General features: G+C 37.2%; 1 long non-coding RNA gene across 1 annotated transcript in view; it reads left to right on the top strand.

Annotated features, from left to right (window-relative positions):
• The first annotated feature begins 216 nt into the window (after window positions 1-216).
• LOC130684311 (uncharacterized) overlaps window positions 217-8,712 on the top strand; it is a 66,780-nt gene continuing 58,284 nt past the window's right edge. Inside the window, exon 1 of the long non-coding RNA XR_008998550.1 lies at window positions 217-7,110. This is a non-coding gene — a long non-coding RNA (uncharacterized LOC130684311). The remainder of the gene's footprint in view (window positions 7,111-8,712) is intronic.

Raw genomic sequence — 8,712 nt, 5'->3', positions numbered from 1 at the left:
AAGTGCTTACAACTCTGCTCAATAGTAATGATCAATCAAGCTTGCTACAGTGATAATAATTGTCACTATTATTAAAAATGTTACTTCTTACAGGTTTCCATCCTTGACCAATCTAGACCAGATTGAAGCCCCATCCTATAGGTTCCAGTAGCACCTGACCTCCTTTCAGTCATAATTGCTATTTTGATGAGGGAGGGATGATGACATCCTCCCAGTGTCTGGTATAGAGTATATAGTATGTACTGTGTACTCAGAAATATTTTTTGAACACAATCAGATGACTTGTAGAAAGAACATTCCAATTATGCTATGCTTCTTACCTTTAACAAGCTTCCCATTAAAAAAAAAACTTAAAAACAAGACAAAACGTAACTATGCTTCAGGAGTTTGTCTTCAAACCCAGCATTACTGAGTGAGCTGGGCAAGCTGTCTGGGTGTCTCTGTCACTGGGAGAGCTCTCCTTAAGAGCCTTGGTTCAGCTCTCAGATTCTTCAATTCTGTGTTAATAGTGTGCAGTAAAGGTAGAGCACATTTTTTGGACACTTAGGGTTTCCCTCGTTGTTATCTTTTTTCCTCTTAGCCAATGAGAATATGTCATCATGTTGCTTGGACTTGGAGGTTCTTTCCTAGTTGTGGGGAATTTTTCAAGCTGGCTATAATGACAGGGGCTCAGAAATCCACAGAGAGGTGTGTGTGTGTGTGTGATTTTTAATTGTAGTAAAATTCAACATAAAATTTACGATCTTAACCATTTTTAAGTATACAGTTCATTGGCATTAAATACAGTCACATTACTGGAGAGACATCACCACTATCCATCTCCAGAACTTTCATTTTGCAACACTGAAACTCTGTGCCTGTTAAACACTAACTTCCCATCCCCTTCTCCCCAGCCCCTAGCAAGCACCATTCTGCTTTGTGCCTTTATGAATCTGACTACATGCCTTATGTATGTGAACTCACACAGTATTTGTCTTATTGTGACTGGCTTATTTCCCTCAACAATAATGTGTGTACTCAAAGTTCTTCCATGCTGTAGCATGTATCAGAATTTCCTTCCTTTTAAAGGCTGAATGATACTCCATTGTTTGTGTAAACCACATTTTGTTTATTCATTCATCTGTTGGTGGACACTTGGCTTCCTTCCACCTTTTAGCTATTACGAATAAAGCTACTATAAACACAGGTACATAAATACCCAGTAGAGACCCTGCTTTCAGTTACTTCAGATCTCATTATGTATTCAGTCTCCTCATTTGATGCTTTGTTTTCATGGACTCCTGCCTTCCTCTTGGCCATTTACTACCCGTCCCCTACCAACTGCCATTTTCCTAATACTGTACTGCTGTCAAGATCCATATGCTTCAGTATGACCCTCACAGAACTGCCACATGGAGAAAAGAGATTGATAACTAAGAAATACGATTTGTTCTCACTTCCTACATACCAAGCAATTCCTGCTGTTTTGTGAAGGCATACCAGTGGTTCCTAAAAAATAAAAATAAAATAAACCCTTTGTAATAGAGCAGATTTACTGGCTGTGACATTCTGTATTTTGAAATATAACTGTTCATAGTAGCATCTTTTGATGTGTCGGTCCTATAACTGATACTAAATTTTTTTCTCATAAAAAAATATGTGACATTGTAGAAAGCTTGTAAGATACAGAAAAAATAGTACATACTATTGCACTATGTTTAGGCAACCACTGTTAACATCTTAATGCATATTCTCCTGGTCTTAATGTGAATGTTTGCATATTTAAGATAACACTGTGTTGCATTACTTTTTATACGTAATAAAGTACAAGCATTCTTTTGTTTAAATATTTTAATTATATGACTGCGAAATATAGGGTATTAATTAGCTTAAATAATATTTTGAAATTACAAAAATAATGTTTCTTACAGAAAATGTCAAATATCTCAGTATTGTAAAGAAGTAACAAAGTCTATAAATTCCCTGTGTGCTCCTTCTTAAGCTTTTTCAATGTATTCTTTTCATTCTCTTTTAGAGATCAGCATCTCCACCCACCCCTTTCACCTTTGTCTGTCCCTCCCTCACCCTCCCCTTCCTAATTTTCTTTCTTTCCTCACAGCATTGATACCATATTTATAAACAATTTTATATCCAGCATTTTCACCTAACGCAGTATTTTGTGATTTCCAACGTCATGAAGTATTCTACAAAAAATGCTATTTAAACATGTGAATTTACTATAATTTATTTAGTCACATGCTCCCCTCTACTTTTGGAAGTTTTGTTCCCAGTTTCACGTTGTTGTAAATATGTCCTTGTACCGTCTTCCTGTGATATCTATGGTTGTTTCTTTAGGAGATATGTAAAGACATATTATGAGTCAAGACAGTTTTAAGGCTTATAAAAAGATACTGATATCCTGAAATGCTTGTCTCACTTCCCTTCACTAGGTTTACTCTTTTTGTTGTCCATCTTTGTGAATTTGTTTAAAAAAATCTTGGTGTTTGCTAGTGAAATTGAACACTTTCTCATGTTGGCCTTTTGTGTTTTGGGGTGAATAATTTGTTAATATCTCTTACCTTATACAGTTATAAATAATATAAAATATACAAAAATATAAGACAAAATAAAGTATCCTGTTTCCAGTATTTCATTTTTTTTTTACCTACCTTTCAGTTTTGTCTGCTGCTTCTGAATGGACACGGCTTTTGCATTTTAATGTAGTCAGAATGAACCAGATTGCCTTGCCTCTTGTTGCTTTTTTTATTGCTTTCATAAAGCTAAAACTTCTTTTCTACCCCAAATTAAGAAATACTTTCTCCTACTTGTTTTCTCTTTTTCCTTTTACAGAATTAATTTTGGTGAAGGTTACAAAGGAGGAGCTAATTTTATGTTTTCTAGACTATTATCTTGATCTCATGCTTGTCCAGAATCCCAATAAAGCTGTGATGTGAACCAAAACAAGTGTTTTCCCTTACTTTAGTGCCTTGATTTTCCCACTGGAAAAAATGAGGAGGCTGTGATACTCTTGTGGAAGGGAGGCGCTGGGAAGATGAACTGATACCATCTCAAGCTTTACCCCTCAGCCCAGAACTTGGCCTGTCTCTTCCCAGCTCAGAAAGTATGTTCAGCCCAGGTAGGTTGGGGGACAGAGACAGCAGCAGTAATAAAGGTCAGAGGAACTATAAGGGTAGGGACTAGGTGGTCGAGTGAGTCCCTCCTGTCTTGACCCTATTTCAGTTATCCATAACTAAGATAAGGGATGAGGGCTCAGTTGATGGGAGACTTGCTTAAACCTCAGGTTGTAGATGTTAGGCAGCACATACTGAGAAAGAGCCCTATGCTAGGAAAGTCAGAAATTTAGGGCCCCATTTTAGCTGTCAGTGAACTATCTGTAACATAGGAAAGTCTCTTTAATTCTCTAATTTCCTGATTTATCAAATAAGAGAGTTGAGATATGTACTTTCTGAGATTTAGTTTCAATTATGGTCTAGGCAAGTGACAGACTAGGTTGTGCTGTGAATCTGTTGGGGACATTTCTTGGTTACTAGTTCATCTTTTGTTAATTGTCAACCAGTATGATGCCAAGATTAATAAGACGACCACAATGTTATTTAATGCTCTACCTTGGAGAATTTGTGCTTCTTACCTTTCCTAACTGTTCTAGCTTCCCTTATGAAAGACTTCTGTCCTGCCTAATAATTTCTTTCATTCTTTTGCCTCACTAACTCTTATGTTTAAGAGCTAGTAATAAAAAATACCCAGAACTAATTTTTGTCTGCCATGTGTCCAGAGCTGTGGTATAAATTTTTTAAAAGGCTAAAATAAAAATATGAAAACCATTTTGAACATACAAAACATTAAAGTGACAAAAGTAATAACTATAAGACACAAATACCTGTTCTTAGCCATTTTAATTGTTTATTACTGGTATTAATAAATTATTTCTTACCATTAATAACAGAAATCACATTGGAAAACAAAACAGCCACAGGCCAAACCTTTTGAATTTCAAAATATGTTGATATTAACATACTGTATTTTAGAAAAGCAGCACAGAAAATGTTTCAAGTAGTTTTTATGTAATAAAGTCATATGTCAATCTCTTATACTTACTAAAGTGTTTTAACAGTCGTTCCCTTTTTGATTTCCAGAGTGGGTGAGCATGGTCTGATATCTGTGGCATAACTTACATATCACACAAGGATAAATCTGATACTATTTAATAATGGCCCTGTTACAAGCTTTGATATCTCAGATGAAAATTTCTATAGCATTGACATTGTCCTCTTGACGTATTTGCTGTAATAAGATACAGGGACCACTTGAAATCTATAGAACTTATGTGGAGTCCAGATAAATCTTTGTGCTCCAGGAACACAGTATTATATATTAAATAAAATATACATATTTATACGTAGCTGCAATCGATGTTTACTTTGATTACAATTGATTACACATAGCACCTGATCTTCAAATAACATTGAAAAATAGCCTTTAAAAATAAACCTTGAATGGATACGATCTTCAGGGAAACAGTTCCTTTAGTAATTAAACTTTCATTTCTCACTGTGCATTGCTTTGATCTCATAACTTTTTTATAATGTCCTGAGGGCTTATTTTCAAGGCTTCCCAACAAATTATTGTTTCTCAAAAGCCATGGTATTTTCATGGCTTGATGAATTTGAAAGGCAGTATTTTTAAACCGCTGGTAAGTTTTTCTTAGTATGCTGGTCTACTGCATAATTTCCTTTGCTCTGGGTCACATGATTCCTACTGTGCATAACACACGCACTTAAAATTTTCACTTCCTGATTGAGCCATCAGGATTACGTAAAGTGTAAATCAGTCTAAATACTTAAGAGCAGGAATTTTAAGAGAAAAATGTATTTTCTTTTTCTGTTTCATTATTGATGCCTAAAACTTGGAGTGTGTTCTCACCTATTTGTACTTGGAAATGAAAGCCTGTTAGGGATTTTTTTGTCCCTTCCCTTTCAGATTGAATCACACTTTGCTTTCATTATAAAAATAATGTACCAACTAAACAGACCGTGGGAGTGGTATAGTTGCAGGACTGAAATCAAAATGGTTCCGATGACTGAGAGAGCTGTTCATTTACTTACTACTCTTTTCATGACCTGAACGAAGAGTACAGCATCTCTCAAAAGGTAACAACTTGATATCTCAGAATTGTAAATGGCCATTTAGCTCATCTACTGCCTGATATAAACAAAAGTAATTTCTAGCAGGCTGGGTGACACTTGTTTTATAATGGATCTTAAAATTTCTCACATTTTCTCAAAGCAATTTTGAAGTTGTCATAGTAACAGCATGATGTTTGGACAGTCTTTATAAGTAGTTCTTTAGCTAGAGTTAATTCATTTTGTTAACTCTGGATGTTTTTCTTTTTACTCCTCTTTGACAAACAAGGGCCGTAATTGCTCAAATATGTATTTCGTGTAATTTAATGGTGACTGTAGTTCAAAGACTCAGTGTTTTGTAAGTTGTTTCAGGAAAGGAACAAGAATGTTACCAATTGACTTCAGATAGGTTTAACTTGGGTTTTTATGCTTCTCTGTAAAATTGAACTACCACTGCAGGACCAGAATTTAATTTTATTTAAAGAGGTGAGTTATGGGAGATATTCCCAGAAATTTAATTGTGACTTGCCTCCAGGGGTTACAACGATCTTTACTTTGATTCTGGTGTATCTAGAATAAGGTTTGAGGAACATTGAAGGGAAATGTGTCAAACTTATAGGAGAAAATGATTTCTTTAAAAATGCAACACTTGGATACAACACCAAAAGCATGTTTCACAAAAGAAAAAAAATGGATAAATCTCTCTTTATCAAAATTAAAAATGCGATAATACTCTTTCTAAAAGTCTAAAACATGCTAAAATAAATTATCCCCTAGGATAGCTTCTGGGCATTTTTTATTGGGATGTAGATCAGGATCTTCTATTAGTAAAGCTCTGTGGCAGAAACTCTTGCCAGAATGGCAGTCTGTGAGAAAGGAAACCCTTCTCTTGGGCAGGGAGAGGGTCAGAAGAAAGAATGGTCTGTACTAGGTCTGGATGTGGGACTTGAAAAAGTATCAGATGTTTGATGCTTTTATTTTCTTGTAGAAGTGATCATATATGAGATGTGACATTTACAGAAGGTATTGTGAGTCCAGTGGGTTTAAAGCTAAGGCCAGTATCCTTACAGTTCTGTGGAGTATTTGTTCAGCCAGAGGCGATGGAATATGTCAGGGTAGCAGCATGTGCAGCCAGCAGCAGTGAGGTGCACATGCAGTGATGTCAGGAGTTACGAGACAGCGGTTTCAAAACACTGCAGTAAACAAGGTCAAAGTGTCCCGTTTTGCTGGAAGAAGGCTTGTTTTTATGAGCGGGACAGTACATAGATGAAGTAATGTTCAAAACAAACATCAAATTTATACGGGTGGTGGTTGTTTTTACTTTTTGGATTTTAAAGAATTAACCAGATGAGATTTAGTAAGGGCTACATTTTTAAGTAGAATTATACTTTTTCTCTGTTTTTTATTGATTTTCTGTAGTTTTCACAGGAGAAATGAAAATTTAGGATTCTTAAATGCAGTTTTAGAAAGCTGTGACCCAGTACACAGCAGATGCCAGAGACAATCACTAGTAAAATATTCTTTGTAATTCTGTACCTTTTACTTTTATTTAGATAGGCATTTAAGTACCAGAAAAGTACATGGCGCAGAGTACTGCTGACTGTGGGTTCTCATTTTAATGCATTTTCCAACCTTGAACCTGAGAATGCCAGAGGCTCGAGACTCTGGACGCTCATCTGAGTGGCAGTCTGCTGGTGGCCTGGCTCCTGAGGTAACGTGTGTGTCCCGAGCGTGCGTGTGTGCTAACAGCAGCAGCGGTGCCACGTGGCACCCAGAGGTCACTGCAGTTCTGGCCTGGGGGTTCCTGATGCTCGGCTTCTGAGGTGAACTGTGAACCTGGGGCGTCTTGAGAAGTGCAAGCACTTTGTGGAGTTCCACAGCAAACCTGGATGCAAGCACAGACACAGCTTTTTCAAAGCGAAAGTAGGGGCCTCGAGGAAGGAATTACCCTCATCTCACCCCCAACCTGCTTACTGTGCTGGAAAACAAAGTAAGTTTTGTTTGTTTCTTTGTTAGTCAGTCTCTCCTACATGTTTTTTCTTGCTAACATTATTAGACATTCAGTATCGGGCAGGTGCCAAGTCTCTTTCCCCCTCATTGGGAAGCAGGATATGAAGTTTGTTAAATAGCTAATTGCTTCTTTTATCTTTTCTGTCTTCCTGTATCTAATGTGCTGGCTTGTTCGTTAGAAATAGTAAGAGACTGAAATTTATAATCAGTGAGGAAACAAGAAGTTCCTTTTTTAGAAAAAGGTCCAAGGACTTTGACATTAATTAAGCGACAATGACAGGGACAAGGTTTTTATGTGGTGCAGCCAGAAGTACACCTAGCAAAACAGCCCCAGCCCACTGTCTTGACAGCCACTGGGAAGCCGGAAGGGTGTGGGCATGAGATGAGTACGAAGACAGAGTCCCCTTGTGGGAACTGCAGAAACTAGGTGGGAATGGCCCCTGGACCAAGAGGCTGTAATTTAAAAACCAGTCAGGAAATGGGAAGGACCTGAGGAATACAAATTACTTTGTAATGTTTAGGGGGGAAAAAAAGATTTAGTATAAAAATGAGACAGATATATAAAGACCTAACATTGTCAACAGAAACTGAACTTTCCTTCATGTTAGAAAGGTTCATGTCTTGTAGATTTATAGAAGATGTATTTAATAGCTTCCAGAGAATAATTAAGAGGCTTCATGACCTATACAGAGATTCTCTGACACCAGCCTAATTCTGACACTTGGCCCCTGTCTTCTGTTTTTGTTTCTAATGCTGATCCTGTCTCCGGAGATGTTGCATGGCTTGATAAATTTTTAATACAAATTTCTGTGTTTCTAAAAATGCAGAACAAATAGAAATGCAGACTGTCTTGTGATTTCTAATTAAATTATCCTTCCTCATAAAATGGACTGTTTTAATGCAGAGTTTTCTTGACTTTTCTCAACTTAAACAGAAACACACTATAAAGATAGAAGCAAGCAGTGCGACTGTAGTACAGCACTGGAAAGCAAAAATCAGGGTTTGGTCTTCTACATCAAGTATGGGATACTGTGAGTTCAAGTTAGGGCTTCTGTGCCATGGGAATTCACATTTTATCCCAAAGTGATGTGGGAAGACTGGCGGTGTCTGTATTTCATGAAACACTCCAGGCTCCCTGTATGAATGTCCATGAATTATTCATTCAGGAGACATCTTCAAGTGCTTTCTTTATGCGTAGTGTTTTGCTCAGAGCTGTAGTTTTCACAATTAAATGTACAGAGATTCGGTTTACAAATTAAAGGTTGAGGACAGTTTGAAATAAGGGTGAATAAGCAGAGCATTACCATCGGTACGGTTTGTCAAAGATGGTGCCAAGTGAGCAGAGCTGTCCCCTTCTGAGCTGCCCCTCCTAATTAAAGGGGAAGGTGACTGCCATCTGTCTTCTTTCATTCAAGGCAGTAGGGGGCCTGGGGGGAAGGAAGCGACCCTCCCCCCACCCTGTATTTTTCTCCCACTCTTTTTTATAGTCAGCTTTTTCCCTAGTCAGTGACCCAGAAGGTCATTGATGATCAGTCTGTCTCAGAATGAATAGTAACATAAGCATGCAAGACACTTTCAAAAA

The sequence above is a fragment of the Manis pentadactyla genome, chromosome 7 (genome assembly GCF_030020395.1).
Source record: "Manis pentadactyla isolate mManPen7 chromosome 7, mManPen7.hap1, whole genome shotgun sequence".
NCBI classification, from domain to species: Eukaryota; Metazoa; Chordata; class Mammalia; order Pholidota; family Manidae; genus Manis; species Manis pentadactyla.
This window is presented reverse-complemented; position numbering and strand designations above follow the sequence as displayed.